The sequence below is a fragment of the Maylandia zebra genome, linkage group LG7 (assembly GCF_041146795.1).
Source record: "Maylandia zebra isolate NMK-2024a linkage group LG7, Mzebra_GT3a, whole genome shotgun sequence".
NCBI classification, from domain to species: Eukaryota; Metazoa; Chordata; class Actinopteri; order Cichliformes; family Cichlidae; genus Maylandia; species Maylandia zebra.
In genome coordinates, this window is record NC_135173.1 from 11928412 (window position 1) to 11942745 (window position 14334).

Genomic DNA, 14334 nt, shown 5'->3' on the forward strand with positions numbered 1-14334 from the left:
TCACCCCGACAGCTCCTAACCTGGAAGACCACCTCTCTGCACTCTGGGTACTGTTGGCCCGTTTACCTCACAGTAAAAAAGAAAAAGTGCCTTAGATTGGGCAGGGATTATATAAGACTAGCGACTTAGCTGTCGGTACAGTTGATTTCCACTGTTACAAAAGGATAACAGTACTGTCTTCACGTAATGTCACAAACTGAAAGAGGACATAACCCCTGTCCTCCAGAAACCTAATTTCTCACTACTTCTCGTCTTGTTCATGCCCGTGGCGAATCATTTACTTAGGTTTCTGTGGCTGTTTTCACACAGGAACTTTGGACAATTTCAGAAGATCGGGTCGGGATATTTTCCACAGCTGTCCTTTCTCACATGTAGCACGCAGAAGAAAATGGTCTGTTTCAGATGCGTTTGCACTCAGGGAAATACTCTGTGTGGTTTAAGCAAAGGAGCTGCCTTCATGTATGCATGCAGGAGGCACCACACATGACTCAAGCTCACTAATAATGAATGCACCTGTGCTGTTTGTGCATCAGTACATTCCAACATTATATAGAATTTGTACTGAGAAGTTGACAAGGTTAATGACAGCTTAATATAAAAACTGACTGTGTGGGGTATTTCTCACATGCACTGCTGTTGGGTGATGTTGGGGGGGTTCAGGGGTGCACTACATGTATGAAAATGGGATAATATGTATCCTTTCTTCTGCTGTCAGTCACATGGAAAATATGGATGACGTCTTCGGGGTTGTCAGGTTAAGTTTTGTTTGTAGACATTAGTGTTTTCTGAGGCTTCATACACCAAACTAACAATTGTCTAAAGTGAAAAAAAAAAGCTTTTTCCTATAATCCAGTAATCCTTATTTGGAGACGTGTTCACACTTTAACCCATATTCCTCATGCATTTGTAAGGTTACCTAAGGCCCCCTCAAGAGGGATACAGCTTAAATTAAGAATGCATGACGGTAAGTGATCCGCTGGCACGTCACTTGCACTCAGCTCAGCTTCTCTAGAATGCAGTGTTTAGCCTCTAAGACCCCAACAAATGAGTTTATTTTTAGAAAATCCCACTTCTTATTCCTCTTAATGGCGATTATGGGGTGACGACACATCTATTATTTTTTTTCATGAGCTGCACTGGAAAATGCCATGTTTGAAGGGTACGTGGGCTCTGCGCAGTCGGTGCGGGCGCACTCGTTTGTTGGTGCCACTTCTCCCCTAAAGGAAAAGGTCCTTTTCTCTCTCTTGACTCTGTGATCATATGTTTGGAGTCGTTACAATTGTGCACATCAAGCATTTACAGTGGGGCAAAAAAGTATTTAGTCAGCCACCGATTGTGCAAGTTCCCCCACTTAAAATGATGACAGAGGTCAGTAATTTGCACCAGAGGTACACTTCAACTGTTAGAGACAGAATGTGAAAAAAAAATCCATGAATTCACATGGTAGGATTTGTAAAGAATTTATTCGTAAATTAGGGTGGAAAATAAGTATTTGGTCACCTCAAACAAGGAAAATCTCTGGCTCTCACAGACCTGTAACGTCTTCTGTAAGACGCTTTTCTGTCCCCCACTCGTTACCTGTATGAATGGCACCTGTTTGAACTCATCATCTGTATAAAAGACACCTGTCCACAGCCTCAAACAGTCAGACTCCAAACTCCGCCATGGCCAAGACCAAAGAGCTTTCGAAGGACACCAGGAAAAGTATTGTAGACCTGCACCAGACTGGGAAGAGTGAATCTACAATAGGCAAGCAGCTTGGTGTGAAAAAAATCAACTGTGGGAGCAATCATCAGAAAATGGAAGACATACAAGACCACTGATAATCTCCCTCGATCTGGGGCTCCACGCAAGATCTCATCCCGTGGGGTCAAAATGATCATGAGAACGGTGAGCAAAGATCCCAGAACCACACGGGGGGACCTGGTGAATGACCTGCAGAGAGCTGGGACCAAAGTAACAAAGGTCACCATCAGTAACACACTACAACGGCAGGGAATCAAATCCCGCAGTGCCAGACGTGTTCCGCTGCTGAAGCCAGTGCATGTCCAGGCCCGTCTGAAGTTTGCCAGAGAGCACATGGATGATACAGCAGAGGATTGGGAGAATGTCATGTGGTCAGATGAAACCAAAGTAGAACTTTTTGGTATAAACTCAACTCGTCGTGTTTGGAGGATGAAGAATACTGAGTTGCATCCCAAGAACACCATACCTACTGTGAAGCATGGGGGTGGAAACATCATGCTATGGGGCTGTTTTTCTGCCAAGGGGACAGGACGACTGATCCGTGTTAAGGACAGAATGAATGGGGCCATGTATCGTGAGATTTTGAGCTAAAACCTCCTTCCATCAGTGAGAACTTTGAAGATGAAACGAGGCTGGGTCTTCCAACATGACAATGATCCAAAACACACCGCCCGGGCAACAAAGGAGTGGCACCGTAAGAAGCATTTGAAAGTCCTGGAGTGGCCTAGCCAGTCTCCAGACCTCAACCCCATAGAAAATCTGTGGCGGGAGTTGAAAGTCCGTGTTGCTCGGCGACAGCCCCAAAACATCACTGCTCTCGAGAAGATCTGCATGGAGGAATGGGCCAAAATACCAGCTACTGTGTGTGCAAACCTGGTAAAGACCTATAGTAAACGTTTGACCTCTGTTATTGCCAACAAAGGTTATGTTACAAAGTATTGAGTTGTATTTTTGTTATTGACCAAATACTTATTTTCCACCCTGATTTACGAATAAATTCTTTACAAATCCTACCATGTGGATTCATGGATTTTTTTTTCACATTCTGTCTCTCACAGTTGAAGTGTACCTCTGGTGCAAATTACTGACCTCTGTCATCATTTTAGGTGGGGGAACTTGCACAATCGGTGGCTGACTAAATACTTTTTTGCCCCACTGTATGTGTGTTGGCTCGGCTTAGAGCTGTATGAACTATTGATGGTTTCTATGTGTGGCAATTATCCGGCAATAATGGATTGTGTTCTTCCTGAAAATCAGGAAGAAGATCATGTTGTTCTTCTCATACCTCCGCCAAGGAGTTTATGGGATTTTCTTTGTGTTTTTTTTATATATTTGATTTTTGCCTGTTAATATAGACAGAATTTAACCCAACTTCAAATGATTAACATTGTTACTTTTGCCATTTTCTATTAAGACATAGGGCAAAATTGGACATTTTGCATCATATTTTCACTACAGAATATGAACTGAAAGTATTAAATTTAAAAGCTGTTGCCTTAATGTTATTAAAAAATATCAGAAGCTAATCTGCAGCCAGCTATCCTTTTAGATCTAGGAAACGGATTCATGCATGATGTGGAATGTATTTAAAACAGTTGTCAGTGTTCTTGTTACAACTGTTAATAACTGTTAATGCTATTGTTAATAATTGATTACAGTAAAAATCTGTGTTTTGCACTTTTCCTGCTGTTTTGTTAAAAACATTAGAATTAACAGAGGTGGTCCTCTGCCTCCACATGCCTCCCACAAACCAGGTTTCAGTGTTTTGTTGGTTTCATCACAGGATTTAATTAACGAGCTGGAATTTAGGTATTATTGTAGTTCAGGTGCAATCAAGTATGCTGAATTCCACAAATTTCTACAAATGTTTGGACGGTTGAACCCTTTGAAGTCCCTGCAGGATTGGCAACAAGCTTTTCTGTTCTCCCTGTGATCCAAGGATAAGTGGGATGGATGCCTTGGAACCATTTCCCTTGTTTAAATCTGTAACTGGATTAGAGGTACCCTCAGGAGAAAGGTGCCATAATAATACAACATTACTGCACAACAAGCCCTGCCTGCATTGCTCTCATAAACTGTATGCTAAACTGATGCTTTGGGTGAAAGAACTATAAGATCTCCCAGATGCGTTTGGGGTGGGGGCAAAACGCGTTTCACTGCTGGACACCTGTGGCTCAGGTTTACAACTTCACAGCATACCCCCAAGGAAGGAAGAGGATACAGAGGAAAGGAAAAATATGGTTCTGCAAGTGAAAAAGCCAGAGAGCATTAACTCCTCTGTGAACTGAGGAAACAGCCAGAGTCCTTCGGGTCTTCCCTGACAGCTGCGGCAATCTGAGAACTAGAGGCTCACCTCTGACGAGAGAGGGAGAGCGCAAAGAGCAAACACAGCCATCGGACAAAGTGGGGTTAAGAGCCTGCTGCCATGTCCCATGTGTTTCATTTACAGCAGAGACACTGAACACGCAGGGACAAATTATCCATCAAGCAGTGATCCAAACTCCGCTGCTTTCAGTCCCTGCACACATTTGCACACAGGGAGAGACACGTACGCAGTTTTACAAAATGGCCCTGACCATCACCGTGTACCGTATACTGTTCCCGCCCGCGAACAAGGAAAATCCCTGAGCTATCAAAGACGATTAATGTAGTCATTTATCTCACAGCGCTGTCTGGTTAATAACAGAGTAAACGTGGGAGGATGGAGAGCAGAGTGCAGGTACATTGATGAGAAAGGTTTAACGAACTCTGCTCTAATGAGTTGAGCATGTTCTTCGGCAGCTCTGAATTGCAGGAGTGTTGTGGAAAATGCAGTCCTGAGGCTGAAACACACTCTTTGCAAGGTGCACTCACAACCTCTCTTCACTTATAGCTCCTGCCTTCACACCTAACGTGCTCTCGAGTAGTAATGTACATTGCAAGTTCAATGAAATGGAATCACGGCTTCAGATTTAGAGAAGGCATGTACAGTGTTGAGAGTATGTGTGGGCTGAATACCAGGGATAACACAATGTTTTACAATCGAGATAGACAAAAATGTATATAAATAATAAAGATTAATATTGCAAATTCTCTATTAAAGTTGAACTATATATTCACTGGCCACTTCACTAGTTACACTTTGCTGTTGCCAGGTTGGATCCCCTTTCGCCTCCAGGGTATAGACTAATCAAGGTGCTCTAAACGTCCTCTGAGATTTTGGTTAATATTGACAAAAACTGAGCCTCATGAGACCCGGCAAAGTTTTTTTTTCAGTCTTAGGTTGTCTAATTTTTGTGAGCCTGACTTAGCTGACAGGAGTGGCACCCATTGTGCACTTCTGCTGCTGTAGCCCATCTGCTTCAAGGTGCTCTTCTGCACCATGCTTGTAAAAAATGATTAGTAGTTACTGTTGCCCACCACCTGAAGGGGTTTGGCCTTTCTTTCTGATCTCTGATATCAACGTTGCCTTTTTCGCTGGATATTTTCTCTTTCTTGGACCATTCTCTGTAAACCTTAGAGACTGTTGTGTGAGAATAGTTCAGCACATCAGCAGATTCTGCAATACTCATGCCATTAAAACCATGCCATGCTCAAAGTCACTTAAATCACCTTTCTATTCCATTCTGATGCTTGGTTTGAACTTGATCATATTTACATGCCCAAATCCAGTTGTTTGCTGCTACGTGACTGGCTGATTAGAAGTTTACGTTACTGAACACTTGAGCAGGTGCATCTAATGAAGTGACCACTGAGTGAGCATACACATTAGATTTAATAGTTGACTCAGAGCCTTTTTAGCACTTGGAAACTTGTACATTAGATGTGTTATGAAGAGAAATGTGCATGTTTTAACCTTCTGAGTTCTAAGACGTCTTAGATGGTAATCCTAACTCCTGACCTTTCTCTCAGTTAGAAAGGTTATTTCCTTTGTTCCCTGATTGCCACTAATTTGAAGAACTACTTAATAAAAAGAGAAATAGGATATTTCGAATGCCCACAGTTAGAATTAGGGCTATGCTCAAGGTTGTCACGCATAACCTCAAAGGGTTAATTCCTTGAGGTTAAAAGAGGGAAGCCAAGCGCAGGTCCTCTCCTGTTGTTGTGATTTGATTTTGGCGGTTGGTCGAGCAGATGGGACGGATGTCTGGAAGTTGGAGTGCCTTTGGTGCTCCCTCCCTCAAGTGGGTGGGTGTGTGTACGCAAAGTGCTCTCCAGTCTGTCTTTAGGAAGATAGACAGCTGGTCAAACAGGCTTACGAGAGCAGTGGGCAGTCTGGTCTCTGACTTAAGCACATTAGTCTTTACTCCTCATTGGTCAACGGCTTCAAGTTCAAAACTGTTTTGTAATGTATTGATGGGTGAATATTGTGGACCAGTGACGATATGTCCTCTTTTGACTAGACAGTGGCAAAAATCATTAAGAAAGCATTATCGACGCATGCGTGCATGCTGTACCCCGTGCCAAAGTGTTTTTACGTCTTTGTGTCGTGATTGAGGGTGATGGGGTGCACTGTGAGGGTAGACACCCCCCTCCACCCACCCCCAACCCCCCCACCCCAATGTACGCAGTTATGTGGTTGTGTTGTGCAGCACGTAGGCTTGTGGAAACCGGACCGTTCTGCTGCTTCCCTCGTGGCGGGTGGCCTTGGCGGTTGGAGCCAGCAGAATGGGTACCAGGAGGGTGCAGGGGTGTTTTTGTGGCTGTGTCAGTGATAGAGAAAGATCAAGATTTAATTTCATGGCCAAACCTACTTTTTTTTCTGTGTGTTTTCTTGCCTTTGAGACATTCCTTCTGGCACATTTTATCCAGCCAAACAGACAACAAAGTTAACTCAGCATCAGGATGTCATTTATTAGCTAATGTAATACAACACCAGACACGACTGTTGTATTCCGTTACCCTGCGCTGACGCAGAAAACAGAATACAACATTGTATTACACAAGAAGCACAAAGAACAAAGGGCAATATTGACTTACAAAGGTCTGATTTTTTTTTTTTTATTCCAAGAAACCCGCCCATTCGATCTGACATGATGTACCCTTGACTGGTGAAATGATTTACTTTTATTGCTGTCTCCTTTGGCATCTGTATCACTTCTCTTTATATATAAGCCAGCAGCTGCTGGTCAACCAGAGAGTGCTATTTTATTTGAACATTGGCCTACTGTGGGCACCAAGAATGCCTCAGAGTTATATGAGAGCAGACGTATAATTATACCATTAGACTGACAGTGATGCTTGCTGCGAAATACTAATACTGCTGTTTTATTTTGCGTGTTCTAATCAAAGCTGATCTCACTTTCTGTTTTAGGGGCTACAAATAGTTGAGACATCAAGATTGTGCTCTCTTCCCTTTCCGTCCTCCTTTTCGTTCTCTGTGTGAAACCAACTCGTGCAGGCTTCTGGTCAAAGCACACATGTGCTTGACGTCACGCGGGCTGCTTGTGGGCTGACGTAGGTGTTCAGACTCGAGCCATATCAGAGGGGTGATTGGGCCCCAGTGTGGCTGCCTGGTAGTGCAGTCTACAATGGCTCCTGTTGAGACCTCATGTCTCATGCCCCATAACCGCAAATGATGCTTGTATGTGTGTGTGTGTGTGTGTGTGTGTGTGCACACGTCTGTGCTAGCTTCAGCTATCTCATGCCAGACATATCTGATGCAAGAGCGGATCAAGGGATCACCATGTCATTTCTGAGAATAGTCCGTATCCATTCACTATGGGAGAGAAAAATGTGGGTTGACGGAGCCAGATGTTACTAGATTAACAGCTGTCCACGGCCTCTATTGTCTGCCACATCATGTCCGGTGGCTGTAAGAAGACAGAAGAACAAGAAAAGAATGAAACTGTACACTGAACAGATGGACAAGTTATTCTATCATTTCAGCTCATTCTGTACAAAACATATCCAGGACATCATATCCTCTCTTCTCTCAGCTCAACTTTCCTTTAAACCAGGGGTGTCGAACTCGAGGGCCGGTGTCCTGCAGGTTTTAGATCTCACCCTGGGTCAACACACCTGAGTCAAATGATTTGTTCATTAGCAGGCATCTGGAGAACTTCAAGACATGTTGAGGAGGTCATTTAGCCATTTGAATCAGCTGTGTTGGATCAAGGACACATCTAAAACCTGCAGGACAACGGCCCTCGAGGCCTGGAGTTCGACACCTGTGTTTTAAAATCTCTGGTGGAGATGTTCTAAGAATACAATTAAAGAGTCTCTAAACTGACAGCATCCTACTACAGAGTCTGTGTGGACCCATGTAGAATAGCGAAAGTAACTGTCTGGAGAATAGAGAACTTGTTCAGTGGGCATTATGTGTGCACCCTGAACCCGGGCAGCACCTTCACCCAAACCAAGCATAGTATTTGTACTCTATAGATGTTCTGTGTAATAGTGAGAATGCATGTGCAGCAGATTGCCTCCTACATGTACAAGTTGTCACGGCGACGGATGGCCGGTACTGAATAGGACTCAGGTGCAGAAACCCAGAGCGGAGACAGTAGATGATTTAATAGTTTATTACGGTTAAGTGCAAGGGGAACAAAAAAAAGGGAAACGTGGCAAAGACAGAAAATGACGAGACGTGGAGCCTTGGTGTGGCGTGCCCAGGGGAACGTGGCTAGGGCGAGGGAACGAGGCCTGAGAAGTGGAACGGAGCTGAGTGGGGAACAGTCACACTGAGGGGAGAGGATATAGAAGTTAGGCAGGTAGTGAAGGCAGCTCAGAAGTGGCCAGTATAAGAGCAGCAATTCTTACTTGCAGTTAGGGACCTGGAGTGTTTGAGAGGGGGATGATGAAGATCCAGGGGAGGCTGAGTGGCGTGGAAAGGCTGACCTGAGATCCGGGGCTCCAGATGGAGTGTGATGGCAGGAGGGCAGGCAGGTGAGGCACAGAGGGATTTCCAAAATGATCACTAGGTATTCCAAGTCCGGAGGTGGAGTGAGCCAGGGTGGGTACAGCAACTGTAGCACAAAAGAGTCTTTGTTAGTAAGATGAATCACAGCGAGAATTTGAAACACAAGACCTGTTACCAACATGGGTTGATGACGAACTGGCAGTGAGTGAACATCGATGTGTGGTTTAAATCCCTCTGGCTTGATAGCCTACAATAGGCTCCAGGTGTGCAGGAGCTGGAGTTGGCCCTGCCCAGGGGCGGATCCCAGGTCAGTTCAGGAGCCTAATGGAAACTCCAGCCACCCACCGTAGACCATGACACAAGTATTGTCCTGATTCTCCTGACCCAGTCCAGAGGGCATGTGAAAATGCCTGTAGACCCTAGCTCTTAGGAGACCGGCCTAAGAATTGATCATGTGTCATGGGATCTACTAGTAGATCAATTGGCTCATGGCCCACTGGGGTGCTGCCTACCAGCAAATCACCACCAGCGGTCACAACACATTTAGTCCTGCTTCACAGGCACTTGCTGACATTCAAGTACTGTGGCTAAACAGAGGGAGGAGGAGAGCAGTGTTAAGTTATGGTAGTTGGCTGGCCGAGAGCGTAATTGAACCCTTGAAGCCTCAGGTGAGCGGTGACGTTCACCTCTCAGAAACGCTTAAATGTGTGAATGTTGACTTATTTAGACACATTTTTAAAATTCACATCCGTCCACCTTCTCATTTATGATACACTTCAAAGACAAATGTAGTCTATGTGGTAGTACATGTGTAGTAATGTTTTTGTCCTTGCCATTAGGAGTAATGCTGCTGTGTCCTAAATGATAGCACAGTAGTTTAAGCAACTGGATCCAGGCTGTTACCTTTCAGTCGAGCTGTTGTCTGTCCTTCCGCTCACATCTGGATCCAATAGGAGCGACTTCCTTCTCTGAAGGAGGGACACATATAAATAGCCAGGCAACCGTAACCACACCATGCAACACAGCCTGGATGTTAGTTCATTTGATTACTGCTGCCCTGTTTTGCACTGCCAGCTCATATATGGGATCTTATATTCACGTATCCTTGCATGTATAAAGAGCCCAGGTCTGTCATTTCCACCTCTGACCCTCTGACGCCCTGGTCTGTGGTGTGACTGATGCATGTACACTGAATATGGAATGCACATCAACACAATTCTGTTCCCATCTGTGAAAAGTTTGAATGGAATAAGGCCAGGACTGATAGGCAAGAAGAGGATGGGTGGGCTGAAACGTGTGGGCTTAGGAGGGGGAACACTGTATTCTGGTTAAAGCAGAACAACTAAATTTGCTGCTTTTATGAGATACAGGGCACAGTAACAGCTACATTACTAGTGCAAAGATTATGTAACCACGGCACAGTGTCATTTTGCAGCAGGTCTTACGTCCGGTGTCCTCATTTTGATGTGAGATGCAGAAACGGCAGACGTGCAGCAACGACTTAAGCATATGGCTGATTCTTTGTTTTGTTTTTTGTTTTTTTCAAATTGCATCCTAAGAATGACCTTCCTCATTGTGTCTCCGATATGTGTGTACATTCCAGTGACTTAACACATGCTTCTTTCTGTGTGGCACATGTGCATGTCTTACCACAGTCCTGGCTCAGCCCAACCCCTATCAAATTAAGGCTCATTCCAGCAAGAGGTGGGACCGTTCATCTCGTGGCCTCGACCTTTCCTTGCTCGTACCGTCTTCTGCTGGGGGCTCCAGGGGCAGCGCAGGGGAGACGCTGGGAGGAGGAGAGGGATTGTTATTGGGGTTTAATGCTTCAGCGGGAAATCTACGCCGTAGCTACGTTGTAACCGCAACCCCATCTGAAACTTTATGCTGTTACCTACGGTGTAACCTGACATGCACCTCAGGGTTTGTGTGCTGTTATTGAGTGAGTTTTAATTTGTGTGATTTCAGAAGCAGATATCGCAGAGTGGTGTCGTGAGGAAAACTGATGCAATAGGCCCAAATTTACCTTGACACACACACTTTTGTCTCATACCAACACAGGTATGTGTTGGCAGGTTGGGATGAGTTTCTCGGCCATTCAAGCTGCCCCATTTTGTTGCTCCTTTAACATAGATTGGTGTTTTCGGAGCAAATGCTATAGCAATCAATGTCCTGTTGTTTTTAACCCATGCCCTGGGAGTTTGCATGTGTGTCCGTGTGATGTAGTAAAACTGCAAAAACATGGAGGTTGTGTTCCAGGGATGGAACCTGAGATTGTCCCCGTTCCCCTCTTGCTGGCCTCTTAGGAGAAGCCACCAGCACTTGCTCCTGCCCCTTCTCCACTTCGTGCCTGCCTTCCTCTGCCAGACGCATAGCTTTAGTTTCCCTGCTAGGCTACAAGGGTATCAGGTTTGTTTTGGAGGGGAGTGGGTAAGAGGAAAGGGGAGGGTTGGGGTAGAGATGAGGAAGGCTGGCATATGTGTGGAGGAGAATTAGGTGGACAAATCACATTGGTGTAGGTTGGTTTTTTTTATCCAAAAAAGGAGGAGGAGAAAAAGATGGGAGGGGAAAAATAGAACTAACAAGTCCCCCCTGGCCTGTTGCTGCTCCTGACCCCTTATCCATAAATTCCATGCCAGGAATTGGAGTTGTGAAGCAGCCATTTTATGAATGAGGGTTAGGGGGGAGGGAGCGGGAGACCGAGAGGAATAAAAGGAGCAAGAGAGAGTGAGAGGGGAGGCGGGTTAGGTTGTGTTTAGTATATGTGTGTGGGTGGGTGAGACGCGGCTCAGAGGCGCTTGTGGTAGAGTTAGTTATGTGTGTTTGTGTGTGTGCGCGTTAGTGACTGTTCAGGCTTCGTGTGCGTCTGTGTTGTGTTTTGTTCATGCCTCTGCTGAGACACTGTGCAGTCTGGAACAAAGGCCCAATTTGGGTTGTGCTTCCGTCTGAAGCTGCTCGCTTAGCAGCCACTGCAGATCAGTTATCAGATCGAGGAGTAACAGGCACACCTCAACATTTTGTAAACTGCGCCAGTTACAGTTAGGAGAGACATCTTGATTTTGCACTTGTTTAACCATGTGCTGTGGAAGCATGTAAACATCATTTCTGTGCTCTCCTGTTGTCTCACAGTGAAACTGCCCCAGTGTTTTTTTTTCTTGTTGGGTTTTGTTTTTAAGTGGATTCCCAGGGGCTCACCACACAACTTTACTATTTGCATTGTTATTTAATTAAAATCTTCCAGTAGATATAAGCACCTTTTTTCCCCTTTTTCCAGCTGAAATAGTTTTAGACAGGTGGAAGAGACGGTATACAAGCATACTGAATCATTTTTTAGTAAATCTCTTTTCTTTAGTTAATTCATTTTACTGTCTTCAAGATATCATTTGCAGAAAGTCTTTAAAATCTTCAACAAAAAAAATGTTACCCAAGAAAACAAAGCAGAGTTTGGGGATCACAGAGAGTGCATCTTCTCTTCTTCTTTGCTGTGGAAATTGACCCTTGTACCCCTTGTACAATGACGGCACAGTGATCCTTTAGTGGTGAGTTAGAGGCATCTATTGTTCTGTTATCCATTAGAGGAAAAATGACGATCCAAGGGGAGTCTTGTTTCAAGTGACGGAGCTTATTCTCTCGTTTGTGATTCCCCTATATCTGCTGTCACAGAAATATGGCTGCAGGCGAATAAACACAACTTAGGTTTAGATGGCAAGGCGAAGCCGAACCTCCACTATGTGAACTGGACCTAACTTAGTCCGATGTAGGCAGCAGTTGAGTGGTTGCTGTGTCTTCTGTGTAAATTATAGATATTTAACACATAAGAAATCAACTGAAATCGGTTTCTTGTGTTGCATAAATGAGTAATAATGTTTAAACGAACAGATTATTCCACGTGATCGAGGTCAGGCATAGTGCAATCTCTGCGTTGTCATGGCGATTCCCAGCCCCTTGCTGTCATCCATAAAGCAGTAGGTAGCAGGTGCCATTAGCCAGTCAGTCACTCAATGCTGCTCGTGCAGTGCTGTAGGTAATGAGAGCTGACACAGAATGACAGTGCAGACAGGAGGACATGCTGTCACTGCGGCTCAGGGACACGAGGACGTCCTCCGGTGTTGTTTACTCCTCCCTGTGTACATTAACGCTGCTGATCCTGCTGCTGATGGCGATGCCGCTCGCCTTTTCCTGCTTCTCTTTAACTGAGATAATCCGTTAACCATTTGAGTCACCGATAAAATAACACCGCTAACCCGTTCTAGCTTTTCAAATATAAGAACTAATATTTTGGAATTATCCCAAATGAGTCATGTTTGGACTGTTATTAAAATCATTTGAAGACTCTGATTTACAAGCGCATTACTTTTTTGTTTGTGGATGTATTCCCGCTGTGTACATTTACATAAACAATTAACAATTAATGGACACAGGCCCACCTGATTTCATGGGTGTTCAGGAATTGATGTAAGTATTGATTTAAGAACAGGGATGGATATCCGCATTTATCATTGAAAACTTTATTATTATTCCTGTTGGTAAAATTATAGGCGTGTGTGTGTGTACCTGTTTAGACATCTGTGTGGGGACCAAAAATCAAAAATTACTATACTTGTCAGGACCAACAGTCACTTGTGAGGACAAAAGTGCCTGTCCTCACAAGTTTGAAGGCATTTTTGAGACTCAAAGCTTGGTTTTAGTGTCAGGGTTGCAATTAGGTTAGGCTGAGGGTTAGGGTTAGGCATTCGTTTTTGATGGTTAGGGTTAGGGTAAGCAGCTAGGGAAAGCATTATGTCAATTAGATGTCCTCACTAAGATATCAAAACGAGAATGTGTGTGTGTTGGTGTGTTTAGGTTGTTCATTTTCAAATAAAAATCAATGTTTCGACTAAAATAATCCAACTATTCAGAGTAACTAACTGCAATTTGTGCCATGTATTCTTTTCCCCCCTTTAAGTGGTATAAGTTATCATGTACCGCTTGTACAGGTGTTGCCAAAGCAGGAAAAGAGTAGCTATAAATAACAGTAATCACTTGCTGAGTCCCTTCTCTGACGTGCTTTGTTTACTTCCTCACTCGCCTTTTTTCCTTACAGGAACCAAACAGACAACAGAAAGGTGCTACTTACTATATGATTGCTGCCGCCTCCTTGCCAGCCTTTTCACAACCTCTTGCTGTCTGGGAGCTCAGCAGAGTGCAGAAAAGAAACCCCGCAGCAGTGAGCTAGTTAGATAGCAGATAACTGCTGTGGTGCAACACACACACACACACACACACACACACACACACACACACACACACAGAGGAGTCTAGTAGTAGCTCTAATGAAACCACCACAAGACAAAGCAGTGACTGGAAATTTGGCCATGGAAAAAGGCCTGGAGCCAGAGCCAGCGCTTTGATGGCTTTCTTTTGAGTGGTAGTTAAAGGATATGGTCTCCTGTTTCATGTCTTTGCTCCTTCTTGCTGTGTGTATGCATTTGTGTTCGTGTGTGTGTGTAAGTGTGTGATTGATGGCTCATTGATTGAGCAACGTGCTCCCATTCCCTCTCTCAGCCAGCTATCTGTCCCCTGGCTGTATGTAGCCAGCCAGCCCAGCACCAGCTGTTCAAAAGTATGCGTGTGTGTGTGTGTGTGTGTGTGTGTGTGTGTGTGTGTGTGTGTGTGTGTGTGTGTGTGTGTGTGTGTGTATATCTGTGCGCACATTCATGTTTGAATAAGTGCATTCCGGCGGAAATCACTGATCTAGCAGGTGCGAT

General features: G+C 44.5%; 1 protein-coding gene and 1 long non-coding RNA gene across 3 annotated transcripts in view; one reads left to right on the forward strand and one right to left on the reverse strand.

The window, feature by feature from the left end:
- igf1ra (insulin-like growth factor 1a receptor) overlaps nucleotides 1-14334 on the forward strand; it is a 77641-nt gene that overhangs the window by 25331 nt on the left and 37976 nt on the right. The gene's annotated exons all lie outside the window — the stretch shown is intronic.
- Nucleotides 8220-13790, reverse strand: LOC105940940 (uncharacterized). 2 transcript variants are annotated; one of them, XR_001167599.4, is made up of 5 exons: nucleotides 13704-13790; nucleotides 10238-10376; nucleotides 9491-9555; nucleotides 8488-8693; nucleotides 8220-8408 (listed from the first exon to the last, which is right to left on the reverse strand). It is a non-coding gene; the product is annotated as an uncharacterized LOC105940940 (long non-coding RNA). The 2 variants fall into 2 exon arrangements; XR_013099311.1 differs by lacking the exons at nucleotides 9491-9555; nucleotides 10238-10376; nucleotides 13704-13790 and adding an exon at nucleotides 8767-8781 and having other exon boundaries at nucleotides 8227-8408.